Genomic DNA, 23,775 nt, shown 5'->3' on the forward strand with positions numbered 1-23,775 from the left:
GATTAATGGGCTCAGGGAACAGCAGAAGAAAAATAATTCCCTTTTTTCCAATAAAAAGAGAAACATCTATGTGTATATACTATTGACTTTAACATATTTGTGGATCAGAGAAAAGCATTATCATTCAAATGAAAATGGGGAAAAAATTCCAAGTTCAAATAAAGGGCACCAGCAATAAGGATTCAAATCTTTACCAACCTGACATAACAAAATATAATCCAAGATAAAATTTATGAAAATACACGTTAGCAAGTAAGTAATTGTGCTTTTACCAGCAAAGCACTATTTATTCTTAATAGTTTATTAAGTAACCACATTACTAGTACATTTAAATATTTATTTACAATGATTATTTGTTCATTATAAAACATGGAATGTATCCTAGGTAAGATACTAAAAGACAATCAAGTCCATGCCAGTTAAAGTTTCATAACAGAATAATGATAGAGTCTTTCTAAAGTTGAAATGTAAATCAATGAACAAAATATTGTTTTAGAACAATTCAAATTATACTAAAAATTTTAGTTTCAGAAACATCTTAATTGGGTAATGTGAACTTTGTGTGCCTATACTGATCCAATAGAAATATCCCTTAACTTGGGTTCTTCCCAAGAAACAGCCTTCTGAGAAACGTTTGTGGCCAGGTAGTTTAGTTTGGAAAATTCCCTCCAGGGAGGAACTGGGGATGGGGCCTGGAGAAAGCAAAGCAGGAAAGGAGGAGGGAAAGTATCATTGAGTGGACTATCACTGTAGAATTGGGGCTCAGTGTTTTGGAGAACCTGCAAAAACCATGTCGAATTCACCGCAGAATTTTCCACCTGAGACCAGTGTAGAGGAGAGTATTTCTTCATGGCTTTCACCCTCCAGTGGTCAATGGTCTCTTGAGGATATGAATGCCCAGCCTTTTACTTTGAGGCTACAGGAAAGAAGCCCAGGGCAGAAAGCAAGAGAAACAGGATGCTTCTGAGGCCAGACACTATCAGGCCCCCCTGAGCTCCGCTGGACACCATAGCAATGGCACATACGTGCACCACTAGAGGCTGTGATATAGGACACAACATCAGTAAGGTGTTTGCCTTCTTCAGATTTCATTGGCACAGTTTAAAGTCAACCTGGATAGCAACAGGTTTTTACAAAAGCCTAGTTTTTTGTTTGTTTTTGCTGCTTGTTTGTTCGTTTGTTTTCAGAGAGATCTGCTCTAAAGTTTTCACTGGATTTAGGTAAACAGATCCATGGAACTCTAGATCAGACGTTATCTTGGAAGACTTCCACTCAAAGCATATGCTTTTCTATAGTAAGAAAGGGAGGCTTGTAGATGTTTTAATAAAACAGGACCCAGAGGAGCAAGAGACCTAAGTCCTTCCTTTCCTAATTCAGAGCTTTCTGTCCTTTATTGCACAACTGAGATGCGCTCATTTGTTCCTCAACAAATATTGCATGCCTTCTAAGTACATGTAGGCACTATGCTAGATGCTGGGGCACAATGGTTAAAAACTAGACATGGTCCCTAAAATGAAAGTAAGACATACATAGAGATAGACATAGAGATAGAGATGGGGGTGGGGGGAGAGAGGGAGAGGAGGAGGGTAGGCAAACTTATAGTTACAAACCAGATTAAGTGCTTTGAAGAAAAAACCCTATGGTGCTTATTCGTGACCCCAAAATGTAATAACCACTGATCAAGCCTCACTTACTTGATTGCATTCCTGTTTCTGTTTATCTGTCTCAAGTCAGAATGGTGTCATTAGATTTTTTTTTTTTTTTAGTATACACGACTATTAACAGAGTCAATAAAGAAACGTTAATTCAGTCTCGCCTCAGGACACGTAGAGAACAATTTTGTTTTATTTTTATTTTCCTCCATCTTGAATCATTCTCTTTCCTCAGCTTTCATAACATGAGACTTTCTTCTTTTCCTCTCACCTTCCTGACCATTGGTTTGGTTTTTTGATGTTACCTTTTTCTCATACTTTAAACATTGCAATTTCCCGGGCAGGTTGTGTCCCTCTTTTCTTCTCCCTCTTATCTCTCCTTAGGCAACATTGTCCGTGGTCCATGGGTTTGAACGCCAATTATGGTTGTGCACACAAAAGCACACAAAAGCTGTACGGTTGTACATCAATGGTCTAGATCTCTCCTCTGAGCTTCAGGCCTGTAGCCCTCTGCTCTTTGGATATTTTCACTTGGATATTTCAAAGTCAATAACTCAAAACCAAACATGTGGTTTTCCTTTAATCCTGGCCCTCTTCCTCAGCACCTCTGCCTTTCCCCACTGAGCACCAATGGCACATCCAGTAACCCAGGGACATTTTTGTAAAATGCCCTCTCTCCAAAGCTTCTATATCCATTGCATTACAAATAAATATGTAGTGACTCCTTTCTGCTCTCTTCTTTTCTCCCACCATCATCCCAATCCAAACTCTCATCTCTTCTTTCTGGATTATTTCAGGAACCTCCCATGAAAGGTACCCATGTACAGTCGATGTGGTTTTCCATACTGCAGCCAGAATATCCCTTTCAAAATACAAATTCTGGCCATACTGTTCCCTTTTCCCCCCTCTCCTGGTTAAAATGCCTGTGGTTTCCCATTGCCTTTAGTGTGAAAGCTCAAATTTCAACACATAGCCTGATCTCTGCCTGCTTTTTGTATTTCACCTTCTTCATTGCCACACTGGGTCTTCCCTCCGTGGAGTGTTCCTCCCTTTTCCTTTATCCCGTCCCACAGCTTCCTTCATGCAAGAACACCTGCTGTTCTTTTAGATCTCAGTTCAGTCCTGACGGCAGGCAGGAAGTAGTTCCTGACCTTCCTAATTAGGCAATAGTCTCCTAGCACCTTCTTCTCCTTTAAAGCACTTATACTGTGGCAGTTTCATAGTTATCTCTGTAATCCTTTGCAGAATGCTGTCCCCTCTAGAATGCAGGTTCTGTATGTAGGGGTCTCTCTCACTGTCATGCACGCACACTTGTGCACGTGTGTGCGCACGCACACACAAACCCCACAGGCACTTTTCTCACCTTTAGAGCTTTAGTTTCTAGAACAGTGTCAGCCCCAGAATAGAATCTCAAATACTTACTTGAAGTAATAAATGGTATCCAGACTGAGTTCCAATGTGAATTTTATATCAGTTTGTTTTCCTTAAGATTATATGAACCTACATGAACTAGATTTTGTTCAAAGTATATATAGAGATAAGCGGAAGATGGCGGTATATGCATTTAATTCACCCACAAAAATAAAGGAATATTTCCTAATATAAATCAAAAATTGGTTTTTCTATCCCAGTCTTAATCAATACTTTTAAAGTTAGATTTTTAAAATTCCATCATAAATGCAGATATTCCTAGTACCACATATTGAGGCTAAGAATATACTCAACTTTATTTAATGAGATTTGGTCATATTCCAGCCAAAACAAATGTTCTCTCCTTCCACCACATAGAAGACATAATGCATGGATCTTAGAAATCCGTCACAAATGTCAATATGAATACCTGAACTTCATATCTTTGGGAAAAGGCCAAATCTCTCTAACAGCTTCTGGTTTCAACATTCTTCACTCGCCCTTAAGAGCAAGAAAGGTAGACACGTGTTTGGAAGATTTAGCGACATTATTTACTTTCTATTTAAATGTACAGTACAGTGGTCACTAGATGCCAGAAGCCATGATTATCGAAGACTGAAGTTCTGGCTTTTGCACACTTATAGAACTGGAGGAGGAAAAGTGAGGGAAGAGAGGTGAAGAGGAAAGAAGGGACATTTTTTAAAAGAAGGTAATGAACAACACGGAAGAGATTTTAATCCATTAGCAGCATCCTGATGATAACATTTGACAAGCCTCCACTCCAAAGATCAAGACCTATCTCCCGAGGAAGGGAAAGAATATGAACACCCCCTGGATACTGAGAATCTTTTATTTTCACAGAGCCCATCCACAAGTGACACTTCCTTTCAGTTTATGATGAGGGTTGCAGTTGTGCTCCTGAAATGATCATACTCTTATAAGCATCAAATCAAAAGAAAGAAATACAAGGAGGAGGAAAACACACCTTATTTTTTTAAAAATCCACATACACCTAAAATACATACCTCAAAAAACATAGCTTTCTTCCTAGCTTTTCTTTTTCAAAATTTCAAAGGCAGGACAAATGCCCGTAACAATAGGGAAGAGTTAGAAAAACTACAATATAAATATGTATTTTGTGGTCTTTGCTAAAACCTGCATTTGAAGTTATACTTCATGGTGGCTGCTTTAGAAATGTCAATGCCAGGACAAACTCAAACTTTCCATAATTTGATCTGTTGCCCAAGACTGATGTGGCACTCGTGTAACTGTTTTATTTCTCTTTTAGAAAACTATTGCTGATTGCTTCTACAATTTAAAGAATTCCAAATATGAATGAATATTTAGTACACTTTTGAGTGATCAGTGCAAAAAAATATGCAGGAATTTAAAACAAACAAATGGCCTTTTCCCAACACTGAGAAGAAGCCTCTGGAATTATCCTTAACATATAAACATCAGTAGAAATATCTAGGAAAGTTACTCCTCTTTTTCTCCTTAAGCTGAAGTGAAGATATTCAGTAACCATTTTAAAAATACCAAAGCATGTTGATTGACTTCCTCTACCAATTAAATTTATTAGCTAATTGCTCAGTGTTCCACCCAATTTTTTTCTAGGACATGAGCTTTCAACTAAATCAAGGAACTATTAAAAAGAAAAGTGAAAATATGACAGTAAGTACTTAGTAAGTACTTAATATAGGTCGACTAGCTACAGTTTTATCTAATGTGTGTTCAATACGTATTTAATGTTTTTTCAAAGTTGCATTTTACATTATTTAATGAAGCTATACCTGGATGACTAAACTGATATTTACCTTGAGATGAAAGTCCAAATTAGACCCACAGTAAAGGTGTGTAAACAGCATCATTGATGCCACATGATCTACAGGAAACACACCTCTCTTCTTTTGCTGCTGTCTGTCATTTTGAGTCTAATTACACAGATTTTCCACAGATTAGTAGTCACACACACACACACACACACACAATCTTTAGGAAGCTTACAGTCTATTTTAAAGGAATCAATGACTAGAGTGGAAATATTTTCCTCTGTGAATCTACATGTCCCATATAGTTGGAAGTAGATATTTATTCTAGTTTTCAGTTCCCAGAATTGACTTACTTTCCTTGTAGGGGTAAAAATACATGGTTTAGTGGCTTCTACATGCACACACACACACCACACACACTTCTGTCACTTACAAGAGAGATACTCTCTGGAGCCTGGAATTCTCCCTTCAGCAACGTACATTTAACCTCCATTTAGGTCAATGAGAACTACAGGCAGGTACGAGGGCCTGGGGAGTAGGAATTTTTAGCAGGTAATTGTTACTGAAACAGAGTGTAGAGAGCACCTCACAGAAGAATCAGAGGTGAATTCACCTTAAATCTTTGCTTTGAGCCAAGAATAACCTAAAACCTAAAGTATTCTTTCAAAAAATCTTACTTTATAATACTCAGAACAAAATAAGTTTCCATGAGTCCTCTGTTTCCCATTTCAACCCAGTATACTTTGTATTGTTACATTCAAGAAAAAAATAAATAAATTAACTACTGTAGGCCAGTCAATTTGTTGGAAATTCTCCATTAATCTAGAAAAGTACTTTCTCTCAATACATATGTTCAAAGCACACTCAGATCAAGTGGTTTAAAAAGAACTCTACATTTCTGGATCTCACCTAATTTTATATTAAAAATGTAATAAATTTGCAAAATCAGGGAGTAAAGAAAAGTCTTACTAAACACTGGTTACAACCAGTAGTTTCCAGAGCTAGTTATGGATAAAATAAACCGAGTAAGGCCCTTTCTGAGGGAATGGTGGGGCATGTCACAAAATAGTAACAAGAATTGCTTAGGTATTTCATTTATCATTTTATTTATTCAGTTATTCAACAATATTTATTGAGTACTTACTGTGTTTCAGGCAATGTACAAGGTGCTAGGGATAGAGTGATGAGCAAAATGATGTCTTCGCTGAGCTTAGATTTTAGCAGGAGAGACAAGTATTAAATAAATATGGCACAAATAGTTGTGGGGGGATGATATTTTGAAATGTTAACTCATATTTTCTATGTAGTTTCATGGGGCTTTTGGACCTTCCTGATTTAATTAACACCTTCTACAATTTCTACCTCTAGGAAAGGATGCCACAACTTAAATAAATAAATAAACCAAATAAGTCTTAGCTTGGTCCTCAGGAAGAAGCAGGAAAAGAAAACTCAGGTAATAGAAAATATATGAATTAATGAATTAGGACCACAATTGTACTCTATGCTGAGAGTACATTTCTGGGAGGATCATACTTTGAAAGCTAAGAAAGACCTCCAGCTCCCTGCTTCCTCCTCTATCTGGTCAGGCTGCAAATGAGGAAAGAACAGAAATCCTAGACTGGGTTGGGAATCCAGTGTGGAGAGACCATTGCCCCCTCCATGTGGAGTCTGAGATGCTGGAAGAGTGCAGGCTGCAAGGTGAGTTGAGGCAGGTGGACCTGAGTTGGTTCAGAGAGCTTTTTGCATCTCATGACAGAATAGTTCCCTTGTGCCAAAAAGATGGCAAAGGGCCCCTCAGAGATTCCTGTATCCCAGTGGACCATGGGCCTAGAAATCTTTTGCTCAGGGATCCAAGAGGTTCTTGGGAAAGAAGGAAGACAGAGAAAGCCACCAGACCTGAATGAGTTCAGCAGGTAGGACTCAAGATGTCTCTGTGAACTGGGCACTGAAGCCCAGGTCACCAGACAACTCAGAGGTTCTCCTCCTGGCCATGACCCTGATCCTCAGGGCCCTTGTCTGAAGCCTTGGTTCTGTGTAAGCCCCTTGGGACTTAGATGCAATTCTGCTAAAGATTATTGTTGCCCCACATTCCCTCCCCTCGTGCATCCTTCTCCCCACCCACCTAGAGTCAGCCAATGACACTGGGACATGGGCCTTTTTCTTTTCTTGGGGACCCACCCATTCTAAACTCTCAATGTTTATTTTCCAACTTTCTTCATGCCCCCAGCCCAAGGAATTTTTATCTAATGAGCAAGAGGACATCTTGATTCTTTACTTATTGGGTAGTTTTCCAAATATTTTGCCCATGCCTTCAGTTCTTTTGACTTTCCCCAAAGAGCAGGATCTTGAAACCCGAAAGCTAAGACTTTACTTATTTTCACTTTGCATTTTGATGTGTTATCTCTTCCCTGAATTTTCTGGAAAGGACCAAAGGGTTCAAAGAAAGGGGAAAGTATCAGTTAATTTTTTAACACTTTAACCCTCCTAATTTTTTATATACAGTGTAATAAGCCATGAATAAAATTGCAGAATTAATGGAGAGTTTAAAATACGGTGAAGCAAACTCAGTGTATGAAAGAATTGTAAGGAATGAGAGAAGGAACAGAAAAAGAAAATAAAGAAAGTGTGTATTTTTGTTCAAATATGTGTGTTGGACCCGCGGGTGGAAGATGGCATCTGGGTTCAAAACTGTGGAACCTCTGGAGTATTACAGGAGATTTTTGAAAGTGAACTGCCGTCCTGATGGAAAAGAACTTGGTGAATTGAGAACCACAACTGTCAGTGTAGGTTCAATTGGTACTGCAGATGGTTCTTCTGTAGTGAAGCTGGGAAATACTACAGTAATTTGTGGAATTAAAGTGGAATTTGGAGCACCACCAACAGATGCCCCTGATAAAGGATATGTTGTTCCTAATTTGGATCTATCACCTCTGTGTTCCTGGAGATTTCGGTCTGGACCTCCTGGAGAAGAGGTCCAAGTGGCCAGCCAGCTCATTACAGGTATCATTGAAAATTCACAGATAATTCAGAAAGAGGACTTATGTATCTCTCCAGGAAAGCTTGCTTGGGTTCTATACTGTGATCTCATTTGCCTCAACCACGATGGAAACATTTTGGATGCTTGTACCTTTGCTTTGTTAGCAGCTTTAAAAAATGTACAGTGGCCTGAAGTTACTATAAGTGAAGAAACTGCTGTAGCAGAAGTTCATTGAAAGAAGAGAAGTTATTTGAGTATTAGAACTCATCGGTTGCAATTTCCTTTGCTGTGTTTGATGACACTCTGCTTATAGTTGACCCTACTGAAAAGGAGGAACATCTGGCAACTGCAACCTTAACAGTAGTAATGGACGAGGAAGGCAAGCTATGTTGTCTTCACAAACCAGGTGGAAGTGGACTGACTGGAACTAAACTTCAAGACTGTATGAGCCAAGCAGTTATAAGACACAAAGAAGTAAAAAAACTGATGGATGAAGTATTTGAGGGTATGAAACCCAAATAAACAACCACCACGTTTTCAAAACAGATTTGTAAAAGCTGTATTTGTTACACCGTGCACAAACCTTTTATACTAAAATAAATATCAACCTACATTCTTCTGAAAAAAACAAAAAAGTGTGTGTTGGTGAGGTCTGCATGCTTTGATATGACATTGAATAAATAGAATTGGTAGTATACACCATGATGTTATTTGAGATAGATCTTAGTGTTTGAAGAAAGACATGAAAAAAATCATGGAAGTGCTCTGTTGTGACATCAGATTAAATGAAACAATTATAATAATAGGTAAATAAACTTCTAAGCACTGAGATTTTAAGATGCACATCGATTTTTCAAATCACTATAAAAAAAACCCTACATTTTAATTGCATTTAGCAAAATTGCTGAATCCCAAAACAGGCATTGTCACTTCTAAAATCTTCTAAAAACTCCCACAGAGAAAACTACCCCACCTGTCCCAATTCTAATCTTCTCCCAGGGACCTCTCTCCCAAACTCACTTAGTGTTTTGGTCACAGGGTATAGATGAAGAGATAGTATGAACAGAGCCAATAATGTTTCACTCATTTTCATTTTATCAAGTTCACTAGTTTTTAAGGTAGCTACAGAAACAGAAGGCCCAACAAGAAAACACCAGAGACTCCTGCTAACTGTCCCTTGATAAACATAACTCATCGAAAATATGTGTGAATAGATGACATTTAAAAAGGCAAAATCTTGACTATTCTTAGCTCACAAATTCTTTGGAAGCTTCTTAAAGGAATAAGCTGGCAATGCTCTCACATTTCAATTTTAAAATGAAAGGAATCTCTGAACTTTCCTTCTTTAGCAACAAACTCCCTTAACCCCTTGCCCCACTCCCATAAAGAAAAAAAAAAAAAACAGAATAGGTTAAGATCCTTAGTATACATACTCCCCTTTCTGCCTAGATCCAGGTATAACCTGGAATCTGGATTTATCCTTCATACCTCATTAGTCAAGTTTAACACTTTTATTTTCCTCTTTAGTTTAGATTGCATTTTCTCACGATTAAAAATGGATAGCTGTGGCTTGGAAATGGGAAACTACACCATCTACGAACTAGAACAAAGTTGAAGACAACTCTACATTTTTTGAAAATATTTTTGGTAATTCCATGATCTTTCCTGACAATTGGTTACTCTACCCTCACTGAATCCTGTGGTATAAAGTTACACACCCAAAGTTTATGGTACAACAAAGTACAGCTTCAGAGCTAGTAGTAGCATTTCTTTTTCTTTTCTTTTTTTAATTGAATGGTCTTTCCAAGCAAGTCTAATTAGCTAACAGTGTTATAGCTCTGGAGTACTGAGTTCATTAAAGATATTCGGAGTACTGGTCCTGCAAAGCTTAGCTGCATGTGGCTATTGGATCACATATCTACTTTTCTGCCATGTAAGAAGAAAACATCTCAGAATATAACTATTAGTTGGCTTTGTGGTGTTGGGTTAGCGTGCCAGTCTGAGGTTAGAGCAGAGATGGGATCCCAAGCCCTGGGCTTTGTATTATATAGTATTGTATTTTTGATGTTGTACTTAAGGGTCAATTACTGTTTCCATTATAAACCCTGTTTTTCAAGGGTTTATAGCTCACCAATTTTCATTTTGGTATGCAAGCTGCATGAATACACAGGTTTTAAAAATAGCTTAAATTGAGCAGTGCCATTTTTAGATATAAAGCAGTAAAATATACTTTTCATTGGTTTCAGTTTGTTTTGGAAGTTTCCAATCTAAAAGTTTATTCTATCTTAAAATGCAAAAATGCGTGTTTTTTTTTCATTCATTTTCATAACAACTTTGATGGTAAAAGGAAGCCAGAGTGGATATCAAATGACACTTCAAGGAGGAAAACAAGTTAAAAATCTTTTTTGTGTGAAGATTTGTGGGTAGATGTCATTCCAGTCAATGTTCTTAAAAATCAATAAGCTAATCAATCAATATTCCCTGAGCATGAGCACTATTTCATGCCACTGTTGTGACAGGTACTGTGAGAAATGAAACAGCTCCCTGCCCACAATGTGTTTGAAATTCTAGTTAGAAATACAAAGACAGTAATATTAAGTATCAATATAACAGCAACATACATGGAAGCATTTAAGTGATAAATCATGTGGCCAAGAATTTAAGAGGCAAAAGCAAAGCAATTCACAGAGTCGTGCAACTTACTGATGCCTTGCAAAAAGAACAAGAAATTCCAATGTATGGTAATTGCCCAGATATGGAAATTTACCCATCTAGGGTCATGCGGTCTTAAAAACTCTTTCCCTGACCATCAGAATTAGAATATCCCTACTTAAGGGCAAAGTTGTTTTCTCTGCCATACTGAATGTTTCCAAATCATAAAAGCAAATTTTCTCTTGCATTAATTTAAACTAAACTTCTTGAAATGGTCCTCTACACAAGCTATTTTCACTCTGTCACCCTACTCTCACTCCCCAACCTATTCCAGTCTGGTTTCCAGCAGCACTACACAGCTCATACTACTTTTGCCAAAGTTACCAATGACCTCCTGTTGCTGCTGCCAGTGAAGAAGGCTTTGCTTTTCTCTTTCACCTAAATTTATCTCAATTTAGAAGAAGGATACAGTTTTCTATCTTTTGTCTCATAATGACGTTTGTCACTTCTTGTTCTACCCAGCATCCATTCCCCTCCCCTTGCGATGGGCACCTCTCTTTCTCTTTCAGGGACTGCCCCATTGGTGTGGAGTTTTGGTGGGAGATAATGGTTGCTTCCCATCAAGGAAGCTGAAGGGCCAGAACCTCCTTCTGTTTTCCCCAGCTCAGGAAATAGTGCTGTAGGCAGGACTCAGCCAACTACACACTTTCTCCTGGGATTTTAATGCCTGATCAAGTCAGGGTGTAGGGATGGTTAGACATCATATTCATGTACTGGCAGTGACAGAAGACCCCACAATTCTTGCTGCATCACACTTGTTATAGTTCATTCTATGCAGCTCCCCAGATCTCATTTTGTTTCCCAAAACTAGTTCTCCATTTTCTCTTCATTTCTGTTATCTCCAGATAGTCTTCAAGTAAATTTAAATTTTGCTTAAAATAGAAAGTCAGCCTCTGCTGCTTATAAACAGAATGTTAATAGATATAATTTCCAATGTTTGGCTCTTCTTTATAGCTTTTGCAGATTCATTTTCCACTGTCTATTCTTTATATGTTGCAATTCTTCCAGACACTTTGTAATGTCCCTTCTCATTTCACCCTCTGTTACCTACATGGGTTATTTTAACTACTCCCCTGACTTCAACTATTACCCACATGCTAATGACTTCTAAATCTAGCTAGTCATTCCAAATCTCTCCTCTGATCCTCATATTTCTTTATTTATGCCATTTGTTTTTTCATTTATTCTATAAATAACTTCTACTATGAGACATATATATGATAGACAATGGAGAAACAAAGCAATATAGTTTTCCATTTAATGATGGTTAGTCTAGTGGATTCCATAATCTTGTGAAATGCATAATTCCATAAACTTTAACCTAATGGATGTCATAGTCTAGTGGATTCCATAGATGCTATGTAATATTCAACAACTCCACTTGGATATCTCAAAAATAGTGAATTCATCATCTTTCCCTGACATCTGTACTCAAATATTTCTCCTACCGGGATCCCTATTTCAATGAAAGTACTCAACTGCTTATACCAGGAACCTGAGCATTACACTAATTTTTCCTCTTCACTCCGTCCCCACCTCCGCACCAATTATTAAAGCCTGTTCATTCAGCGGTCTCAATATCTCTAGAATGTGTCCACTGTCTATCATCACTTTTGCTGTTGCCTTATCTATATAGGCCTCCATTCCCTTTTTCTAGGATCAGCACAACACTAGTCTTGGTTTTTATGTCCAAACTGCAGCCAGAGTGAACTTGACAAAATTCAAGCCTATTTGTGATGACATTTTAGTTAAAACCCTTTGAAGACTCCATAATAATCTCAAAATAAAATGTAAGCTCTTTTCAAATCCCTTCCTTGTTATATTTCCAACCCCTCACTCATTGGCCTACAAACTTCTCACACTAGCTACTGAACTTCTCTCACATCAGCAAATGGATTGTGCTCTCTCTCTCTCAACTCTCCTTCTACTCGGCATATCTTCCCAGTTTCATATGAATTCCAACCAGGCCAGCTCCACTCATTGCTTAGGTAATTTATCTCTCCCTCTGAAGGCTCACTCTTCCTAAAAGACTGGGTTACGCCCATTTTTACAAATTCTTAAAACATCTTGTTTTCTCCACATCCTAACATTCATTACTCTGTATCATTAATTACCATGTTTTATGGGTAGATTTCACTAGAATGCAAGGCATTTGAAGGTAGAAATCATATCTCTTTCTACATTGCTTTACCCATAGCACACGGCAGATGATCCGTAAGCATTAGCTAAACAAATGAATCTTAACGTTGCATTATCAAAAACTCAATATCAAACTGTAAAAATATATTTTGTTTTTGTCCAAGCTTTAAATACACTGGATTGATCTGACCATTGACAGAGTTATCTATCTGAAAAGTAGCGTACTTATGTTTATATGCTGTGATCTGTTGCATCAGTTACAGATGATGAAACAACAACAGGTTCCAGATGTGTCCTCCAATCATACCTCAGCTGTACCACGCAACACACTAGCAATACTTCATTTGCTTTGAAATTAGTATGCTTCTGAAAATATTTTAGAATCCACTAGGATTGGCTACTTAAGGATTACAGAAATCCAGGACCCCAGATATGTAATTACATCCCTCATAAGGATCCTAAGAACCTATATTTTTTCCATTCCCACTTCCTTATCCTTTTCTTTCTTAACCTTCTTCAAAGGTAAAGAAAAGTGGTCCTGAGAAGAGATCTAGGGTGAGAGAATGTTCTCCCTCAGGTATACATAAAAGATCATTAAGATCTGAAGCTATCTGAGCCCTAAAGCATAAATCTAAAAGATTTATTTTGAGCTGGAGAAGAAGAATTGGAAGAGAAATAGTATTGAGTACCTAGTATGTGCCAGGTGCACTGAACTCATATGAGGTAGGTGGATAGACATACAGCCTCAACACATTATAGACCAACACTGTGATACATGAGGATACTGGAGGGTTCCTGAGACCTTTTCCGGGATTCTACAGAATCAAAACTATTTGCACAATATTTTTTGCCTTTTTAACCCTCATTCTCCCATGTCTATAAAGTGAAGTTTTCCAATGGCTACACACTATTTGATATGACAACAAACTGAATGAAGAAGCAAATATGAGAACCCAGACATTAAAGAGATTTGCTAAAATATAAAACAGTGCCACTCTTCTCACTAAATATTTTTGTTTTGGAAAAAGTCGTTACTTTTTCCGAAAAACAGTCTAATGAAATGGTTTGGTTGTTTTTTTAAATAAATTAATAAATACATGTTTTTAAATGTCAGCTTAAATTTCTATTAGGGTAAAAACTGAGAGATACAACACCTTATTACTGAATGCCCTCAATAATTTTTTAGTAAAACAAGGTTATTGAGACCAAAAAGCTTGAGAATTGCTGGCACAGACAGTGGAATAATCATAAGAGAAGGCATCTAAACATCAATGATACCACAATGAACAGCACTGGAGCTGAAACAAATCCAAGTGTGGGTGATGACCAGTTTTGACTTAGTGCCCCATTTGGCCATCTCTCAGTCAGTCTTCCAGGACTGCAGTGCTAGGATAAAGACAGAATCATAACCAGTACAGCCATGTAAATGTAAGCAGTAAGCTTTCAGTAAGTGGTTGAGGACATTCCTTGTAGGACTACATTGCCCATTCTCTTGGATCATCAATTCAAAAAGCATTGTTATTTGATGTTATGGAAGTCCACGTTATTGGACATAGCTCTACTGTGCATTAAATTTTGTTTGAAGTATGCGTAAATTAAAGAAAATCTTTGCGTACTTATCTTTCTCCATTGTGTTTGTAGGTGTGCTGTTTCAGCTAACTCTCAACACTTACTTGGGTATTATGGCAAGAAGGTGTGCAATCAATGTTTGTAAGCTAATCAACTGATTAATTCTTGCCTAAATCCGGAAGAAAGCATCACTTCATTCTTGGTGGACTAGCCTATCAACCACGTAGCAACTTACTTCTATCAGTAGAAGTATTCAACTACGCTCTTACTCAATGTAACCGTCCCATATTCTGAAGGAGTGAATACAAGGTCAATGCAAGTGTCCCCAGTGCCTTGGGAGAAGATTTTAGGGTTTTTTTTTTTTTTTTTTTGCGGGCTTCTCACTGTTGTGGCCTCTCCCGTTGTGGAGCACAGGTTCCAGACACGCAGGCTCAGTGGCCATGGCTCACGGACCCAGCCACTCCGCGGCATGTGGGATCTTCCCGGACCGGAGCACGCACCCGCGTCCCCTGCATCGGCAGGCGGACTCCCAACCGCTGCGCCACCAGGGAAGTCCAGGGTTTCTATTTTTAATAGACTTTTCCTAAGAGTAGCAAAGCCACCATGAAAACAACAGTTAATGAAACTTGTTTTCTTCACTACCAAACTTAATATAACTACTTCCACATGAATGTTCTTTTCTCTTTTTTAAGTTATTCATGAAGTCTATCTTTGCTAGAGTTGCGGGGGGAGGGTGATATACAAGAATAATCTCAGAAATTATTGCAACAGGAGAGAAGTAATATAATATTTTAAACCCCAACTAATATAAGGAACAATTCATAATCCCCCCAAAACACAATACAATAAAATTAAGAATGAAGGTTAATCCTTAATTTGACCTACATTAAATAATTATCATGTAGAGGTAAAATCAGATCATTTCAAGGTCTCCAGAAGACTTCAGTTTAAGTAAATGAGATCTTAGATTTTACATTCTGACATCACTTGCTTTTATTTTTCCCTCTGGTACAAACTCGCATCAGGATCCTTTTCCTGTGCAATTAGCAAGATAACTGTCTTACCTAACTGACAATGCCCCTTTTCATTTTGGGGTCTGCAAGCATTTGCCACTTACACTCAGATCATGTTTTTGTGATAGGCCACAGAGCAACTTTCTTTAAAGCTATCAAAGCCTTCCTCATTATCCTTTATGGGCTGTGCAGAAAACATCTCAACTACTAGACATTTAACTGGAGTGCAGTAGAATGGGTTTGCTGGCCCTCTCCAGTTCCTTGGGTAAAAGCTCTGTTCATAATCAGTGTCTGGTTTTTTAAATCACCCTCAAGAGGTTCCTTCCGGTCCACTTCAGTTCCCTTTTTAGTGTCCCACTGATTTTCCAGACTTTAGGAACGTGTCCTTAACCGCCCGCTTTTTCAATGGCTCTCTCCACTGAATGCTAAAGGAACACTTTGATACTTCAGACATTGAGAAAGGAATATCTTGAGAACTAACACACCATTTATAACAGTACAGTTTACAATAGCATTTCCTACAGAAAGAAGGTCCCTTCTCAGAAAGAGAAGGATGATTTTTGCACCCCATTTAGTTTCAAAACTACAAGCAACACCCTTGTTTCTTGTCAATAAAAAGGAAGATAGAGTAGAGTAGCAATCACAATACATAAATGATATTATTTGTCCCCAGAGTGCATACCAAACTGTAACTCACTCAAAGAGCTTGCATGAATTATGAATGGCAGGAAGGCGCAGAGAGGAACTTAGCACAGACCCACCCCACACTGCTGTTACACGAATATTTTATAGGCAGAGAAGCCACATGAAATATGTGATGAGATGGCAAAGGTATATATTTTATGTTTAATTCCCATCCTGCTCTAAATCTCATTTTAAATAATATAGGGACACTACAGAAGCCGTGCATCTGAAAATATAATATTGATTAAATTTTAATAGCAAATAAGCTAATCAGGATAAAATCTGAAAAACCTCATGGGAATGGTGGGATTTTCAAAAAGATGTCCCCGTGGCCCCCAAATAATAACAAAAACAAAAGCAAATGAAGAACAGAATACACTGCGTTTTAAACTGTACACAGAAGTGGAAGACAGAAATATAAGGAAACTTGGGCATTTATGTAGCATTTGGAAAGGTAATGGTGGGCACTAAAGGACTCTGCTTTGACCTGAAAGTCAGGGGCAAAGCCATTATTGTTTCTGTTGCCTAGATAAAGGGTATTCATGTTGTAATGTAACATATCGGTATATTGTCCAGTTCTTTTTTAGACTCTGTAATAAAAAATTGTAGTCATTTTCCAAAGAAAAGTCATAGAATGATCAGATCACAGCTCTATAAATAAAAATATGCCAGAGACTTTCAGTCTTGTCTCAGAATACAGTATTCATGTGTCCTCTTTTCTTATTTTTTCCCTCTAGCATTTTCCTTGAGTTTTTTTTGAACTAAATAATCAGGAGGAATTGGGAGGGGAAAGGGGGAAAGAAACCTTTTCCTTCTGCAGAAAAAACTGGTTGTATCGAAGAGTTTTTTACATACACACGCGCACATACACACACTCACACATACCTCAAAAAGGAAATAGTTGAGCTGAAACAGAATCATTATCATGAAGTCTGTGTTAGGAAAAAGAGGAAAAAATATAAGGGCGAGGACTCATCTGAATGATCCTAGTTAAGGGCCTTACCAAGGAGACAGCTTAAGTTATCTTTGAAAACTGGTGAGTCGCCCTGCTTGGCTAAGTATGAATTGAATGTTCCCAAAGTAACATTTCACAAATAGGGATACCCTTCCATTTCACACTGCTCTTTCTCGAAATAGCAACACCATTTAGCAATATTTCATATCAAGACAATTGCACTGTAGAATTATTATAGTCTTAGTGCTTCATTAAAATTAAAAAAAAGTTAAATCCCTGTTTTGTTGAACACAAGAAATGAATAGTAAATATTGATTTAGAGTGAATGCAAACATTTCCCTAGGAGTGGATAATTACTGCCTTTCTATGCAAAACACTTATATTTGAAGAAGCACTTCACTTACTTTGCCATGCGGTATACATTCTTTAGTACATTTTAAATTATACGTTGTCCTGGACAATGTCTGCTCTATAATTTCTTGTGTCTCTACACCAGAGTCAGTATGTAATTTTAAACTACCAAGTTTCTGCCAACTAGGAGAATAGGCTTAACTCTCTTTGCTGGGTTCACAAATACACAAGGAGATCTGGAAAGACACAGGACTGATGATCTCAGACCTGGAGAGTTTGGTCTCTTTTTTCAGGCCAACAGAAATGCCACTAGTAACTGGCCACAGACTTACAAAGCAGAGACTAAATGGAATATAGAATTCATGTACCTAAGCCAGTTTATAGCCCATCTAAAAGATATGAATTAAATAATTAACATTAGAAATTTTTGATGAATGACTAGTGGTTTGGATACTTCTTATAGAAAGGTCTAGTTAAATAAGGGACCATTATACTTTAGAATATATCTCTTGTCAAAATTTTTTATTATTGTAGTTTTATCCCTCTGCCAAGATATTTGCAGCATAGTTTTATTTAAATTATGTAAAGGAATTCATTTTAACCATTTCAATGTCACCTATGTAGATGGTGATTTAATTCAGCAGTTATGTTAGAATACTTTTAATTGTACAGAATATACAAAGCTTATATTTGTATAAAAATATTAAATAGTACAAAGTTATAAAAGATCATGTATATCATGGTATTCATCATTTTTACCTGTAAATTTGCCATTCACTAAAGTAATAAAAATACTTGCAAAATCATCTCATATTAAAGTACCCATCATTCTATTCTGTTTCTATGAAATTGGCTTTTTTTTTTTTAAGATTCTACATGTAAGTGATAACATATAGTATTTGTCTTTCTCTGTCTGTCTTATTTCACTTAGAATAATGCTCTCAGAATGGTTGCCAGGAGTTGGGGGGCAGGGAAAAGGGGGAGATGTAGGTAAAAGTGTACAAACTTTCAGTTAGAAGAAGAATAAGTTCTGAGGATCTAAGAAACAGCATGGTGACTATAGTTAGTAATACAGTATTGTATACTTAAAAGTTGCTGGGAGTAGATTTAAGCATTCTCATTACACATACACAAAAAAAGTAACTATGTAAAGGAATGGATGTATTAATTATCTTGATCTTGGTAGTCATTCTACAGTGTATAGCAAATCATCACTTTGTACACCGTTAATACAGACAATTTTATGTCAGTCAGTCCTCAATAAATTTGGAGAAAATTATAAATAAATAAATATGTACATAAATAAAAATTTAAAAGATTAAAGTATATGAAGAAATGAAAGCAAAAAAATGCTAAATTTGGAGTAAAGTTACTCAGTGGGAGATAAATGAGATGAGACCAAGGGATTGTTTATGTGCACAGATTGGTTACGTGTCCTGCTTCCATAGAATCTTCACATTCATATATTGTGAAATTTAGTCTCATTTGCTCTCTCTGGTTTCAAACTGCATACAACCTCCTACCTTTTGGATATATTAAAGATTACAACATAGGAAAAATGAACTCTAAGAGGAACAAAACAGTTTCAGTGGTTATACCAACTATGAGTGTACTTGAAGAAGATTCATCAAAGTTTCAACCTTTTGCATGTCATGTAGTGTCTTGTGGCATCCACTGTGCTCTCTTCTGTTTATACCCCCTCCCATTATTGGCTTATTTTAGGCAAACTTGTCTGAACACAGGAACTGCCTGGGGAATTCATTAAAAATGATTCTCAAGACCTTAATCCAGAGAGTCTGACCCAATGAGTCTGGAACAGGGCCCAGGAAACTTTTTTTTTTAATGCTCCAGATAATTTTATGATTAAGTTTGGCAAACATAGTTCTAGACCTTCATCTAACCCGTCCTCTAAACTCAATTTTATTTTTAATCAGTGTGGGCAATATTTTCACTAACCGTACTTGAGGAGGAAAGGGGGAAGCCTACTCTCCAGCCTGCTCAGTGAGAAATATCCTCACTGTTCCTATTTCAGTGTAAAAGGAAAGCACAACTAGGATTGACTTGAAGTCATACCAAAGTAAAACTAATTAATACCAGCCCTATTTCTTGATGGAGGTTTTGATAGAGGTGTGTTCTAAGGAACAGGGAGGTCTGAGTTACTCAAGTGCAGATTGAAAAGGATGTGGGCACAATAAATTGACAAAGAACTGAGAGGGCTGGATGGAGAGAAAACTGATAAATTACCTAGGTCACAAATGAGACTGAGCTCTGTTCCTTGGAAATATACTAAATCTAATAGTTGTCTGAGAACACACTTAATCTGCAAAAGACTATGAGGATTGTACTGATGTTAATTTTTTTTAAAAAATGCAAATGACAACTTAATACTTCAGCAGAAATTATGAATAGAAACATAATTCACTAACACATAGTAAAAAGCTTAAATGCCAGATTTGATCACAACCATGTGAGTCAAATCCAACTTCGATTGTGTCTCTGCAAGTGGTATCAAGAGATGTTTTGGAAGAGAATGGAGTAGATATCCGAGATGACAATACTAAGGTAAACAGCATTGATGAACATCAGAGGTATTATAACAGTAAATAGTCAAATTTTAAAAATCATAAAGACAATAAATGGGTATGATAATGTGTTTGACCTTGTCCATTATGCCCCTCCATATTCCATCACTCTAACCAGTGAATTGTGTAGAAATGTTTGGCTTCTTTAGTGTATTTCTTAGCAGCATAGACAGCAGGGGAGCTGTGGGCAACACACACCAACACTCTTACTCAAAGAAGAAACCCCCAGAACAGGTTCTACAATCCAGCCCTTGACTCCGGTCATTCACTGGTTTTAGAAACTCCTTTACTTTATCTAATCTAAGCTACTACTGACTGCAACACACTTCCCAATTTCCACAATGTTAAAAGGTGAAAAAAAAAATGTGCATCTTACAATCAATAATATGTGAAACTCTTAGAGAAAAAAAGTAAAACAACAGACAGCCTCCTGAGGTTTTAACGGTGTTTATCAAAGAAACTCAAAGTTAGGCAAATAAAGTTCTGGGGGAATGGTCCACCCCCAAGTCAATCCCCAGGGCACTGATACCATGTGAGGATGCCATGAGCTGCTTACAATCACTCTGTCACAGCAGGAGAACCTTCGTCCTCTCAGATGAGGTTACGATAAACAATGCACAAGGGACATCTCTCAGAGCAGATCTCAGAGCAGCCAGATTGGGGACCATGGAATCCTCTCCACCACCAGAAGGAAGAGACCCTGCTGATCTAGTCTAACAGAATATGGTATATGCCAACAAATCTTGACCACTGTACAGTAAGTTGTTTCCCCTCCTCTTTTCTAAATGGTAGTCTTAATGGATTTATCCCCTTTTTCCTCTTCCTTTGTTTGTGGAGAAGGTAATTGAAAATACCATTTAGCACTCAGTGAATGAACCATGAAATTGCTACATCTGCATCAGACTCCGAGAAAATACACATCCCTCAAAGATTCTGAACTTGGACCTGGGATGCAGTAAGAGAGTGAGATTTGAGTTTTATCTCTTTTGGAAGGGGTAAATGTGTTTATAATATACAGGAAGGTTGTATTATTTTAGTCAAGGGCATTACAAAATTGTTCATCTATAAAGAGCATATGTAGAGAAAAATTGGCCACAAGTAGTTACTTGTGAGTTTACATCTATTACCGATATTTGGGGGAAAATCTAGCTTTCACTATGGGAATTGTCTCTGTGCCACATCATTTTGATATGTTTCCTCTAAGATTGCTAGCTGTAAGATCACCTATGCTACAGGGCATCTTCCATCATGTGGAGACAGCTTGCCTAGAATGAATCCATCAGAGAGGAAAGTAAATCTTGGAGAGTGGTTGGAGAGAGTAAAAAAAAAAGTGTGTGTGTGAGTGTGTGTGTGTATGTGTGTGTGTGAGAGAGAGAGAGAGAGAGAGAGAGAGAGAGAGAGAGAGAGAGAGGAGGGAGGGAGGGAGGGAGGAGGGGAGAGGGCAGGAGAGAAGAGGAAAAAAGGAAGTCAGAATTCCTAGAAATATGAGAAATTATAGAAGAAAGTTCAAGTTGGTTTTCTGTCACTGGCAACTGAAAGATGCCTCATTAATACAGAATAAATTGTCTTGATTCAAATTTCACAATAGGTTTGCAAAGGTGGGGACAAATAAGAAAACTGTTATTGACTCACTGTGGTTAAATCAGTGAGAGTGGAAAGAGAAAGCAGATCTCATATCCTACTTCCACGGGGAAGCTGAACCTAAATTTATCACAATACACAACCAGGAAATATCCTGCTAATGAGGTCAACATCAAACAGCCATAATAGCTAACACTTGTTGAATTCTCATCATGTGCCAATCATTACACTGTTAATGATATATTTATATTAACTCCTTCCATCCCCTCAACAACCAAATTAAGTAGTTTTACTTACTCCATTGTACAGATGAACAAACTGAGGCTTAGAGAAGATGAACAATTTGCCCCAGGTCACACAGCCAGCTGGGATTACAACCCAGGCTCTTTGCCCTTACTCATCTGTTCCCTTAACCACCATACTCAACTTGGGACAAGTATAGTACTTCCCAAACACCAATGGAATTCTTGTATTTATCTTTCTCCCCTGTCCAAGTCCAGAATGAGAGAAAAAGTGTTTTCCCTCTGCCAACAATACCACTAACATTGCTACATTGACATTATTCAGCAAATTGCTTTCACTTAGTAAGCATGGTGAGAACTCCCTGCCTAAACATTAGAGACGGTTTTCCAACAAGCACAGATCCAACTAGAAATAGACCAAAATATTCAAAAGTAGAAGTGGAATTTATTATTATTAATTCCACTTCAAGGTTTATTTCAAGACCTGACTGACTGTATGTCAGTGTTGGACACCAGAACAGAATCTAATTAGCCTGGCTGTTATTCAGCATCGATGCTCAGACTTACCCTACTTGAGCCCTTGCGGCAGGACACGATTTCAGAACGCTGAGTGTTCAAAGGAATGTCACCTCTACAAACAGCGTTCTTAATGTCAAAGGATAAAGCATCACAGTTGTGGGGAAAGTTGTACATCTACCAGGAAAATATTCATCAGCTACCCAGCTGGTCATTCCCTTTGCCTTTGGCTATTTGGACATATTTTAGTAAAGACACCCACAAGATCTCCAATCTTAACTGTAAAGCTTGAGAAAAAATGTCCAGTGAAAGTTGTTTTCAGGTGTAATAGAAGAAACTCCTTTTAACTCCTTTGCCTCAAGATTTACATAATTGTAAGGGCAAACAAACCAAACGATAAAAAAAAAAAATACCAGGTACTACAGATTAGAAATGAAAAGTAAACCAGCGCATGCCAGTTTCTTGCTACAAGTTCCAGCCGATACCAAAGTCAATGTGACTAAGATGTAGTGTGGAGAGAAAATCTCCCAGGATAATCAAGGGATATACTTCCAAGTCTATTTCCCCCACAGAACTGTTTTGTTTTCTCACATCAATGAGCTAGAATAAAATGTGGATCCCATGAGCAAGCTGGCAGAAGTCATGCTCCCTACCTGGATGCTCGAAAATTGTAAATCACAACTTTACAAGGATTTAACTTTTCCCTTTCCAAAGTAATCAAATGTTGTGGTGAGGGGGCCACTAATCATGACAAAAAATATACTGCAAATGCTTTCTTTTGGTGCCAAGTCCAATAAGTTCTCTGAGTGAAATTAAATGCACGATCTGATTCCAAACCACAGCTTCCCTTGGGGATGTGCAAATCTCAAGAGGGGGCTGAAAGGCCAGTTTTATCAAAGCCCAGGGTTACACCCATGTTTTTCAAGTTTTGTTTTTTTTTTTTTTCCCCTTTTTTAACTACTGCCTGTAGTATAAACGGCTCAGGCTCCTCTGCTTTCCAGCCTTCATAGTCAAATCAGCGCTTCATACTTTCCACATTCGGCCTCTAAAAAGTGGGCCAGTCCCTGACTTCTCTTAGTTTCTCACAGTTTTTGTTTATTTTAAGAGATTCTCTGCTGAACTCCAGGGAAGGGGGAAAAAAGGGAGGGAGAGAGAGAGGAATCTGTTATGTTGTAAGCAATTACTGGCTCCATCTCTTAGATCTGCAGTATCACAGGAATTAGAGATGGAAAAGACCCATTAGGTCATCCTGTACACCCTGGGCCAGCACAGCGCTATTCCCTACTGTAGATTATCTCTTCTGAGAGTTTTTAATATGTTTAAAGGGAAGCCAATGATAACATGGTTTCACTTTATTTCTTTTGGGGCTTTGTTCTGTCCAGTCTACAACATGCCATTTCTATGGATGGGCCCAGGGTGACTTTTCAAAGGACATTTGACTGCCCATAAGAATTAAAACAACATTTGTGCTTTCCAATAACTATGATCCATAAGTTCAGCATGGAAGCATTCATAAAAACAAATTCTAAACAGCCAGTGTTTAGTCCCAGGGATGGAAATGTGACATGGAAAAAACCATAGACATAGTCTATATATCGAGTACATAATACCACAAATATA

General features: G+C 37.7%; 1 pseudogene; it reads left to right on the forward strand.

Annotated features, from left to right (window-relative positions):
• The first annotated feature begins 7,493 nt into the window (after positions 1–7,493).
• Positions 7,494–8,401, forward strand: LOC132521845 (exosome complex component RRP43-like; annotated as a pseudogene).
• Positions 8,402–23,775: the final 15,374 nt, after the last annotated feature.

The sequence above is a fragment of the Lagenorhynchus albirostris genome, chromosome 6 (genome assembly GCF_949774975.1).
Source record: "Lagenorhynchus albirostris chromosome 6, mLagAlb1.1, whole genome shotgun sequence".
NCBI classification, from domain to species: domain Eukaryota; kingdom Metazoa; phylum Chordata; class Mammalia; order Artiodactyla; family Delphinidae; genus Lagenorhynchus; species Lagenorhynchus albirostris.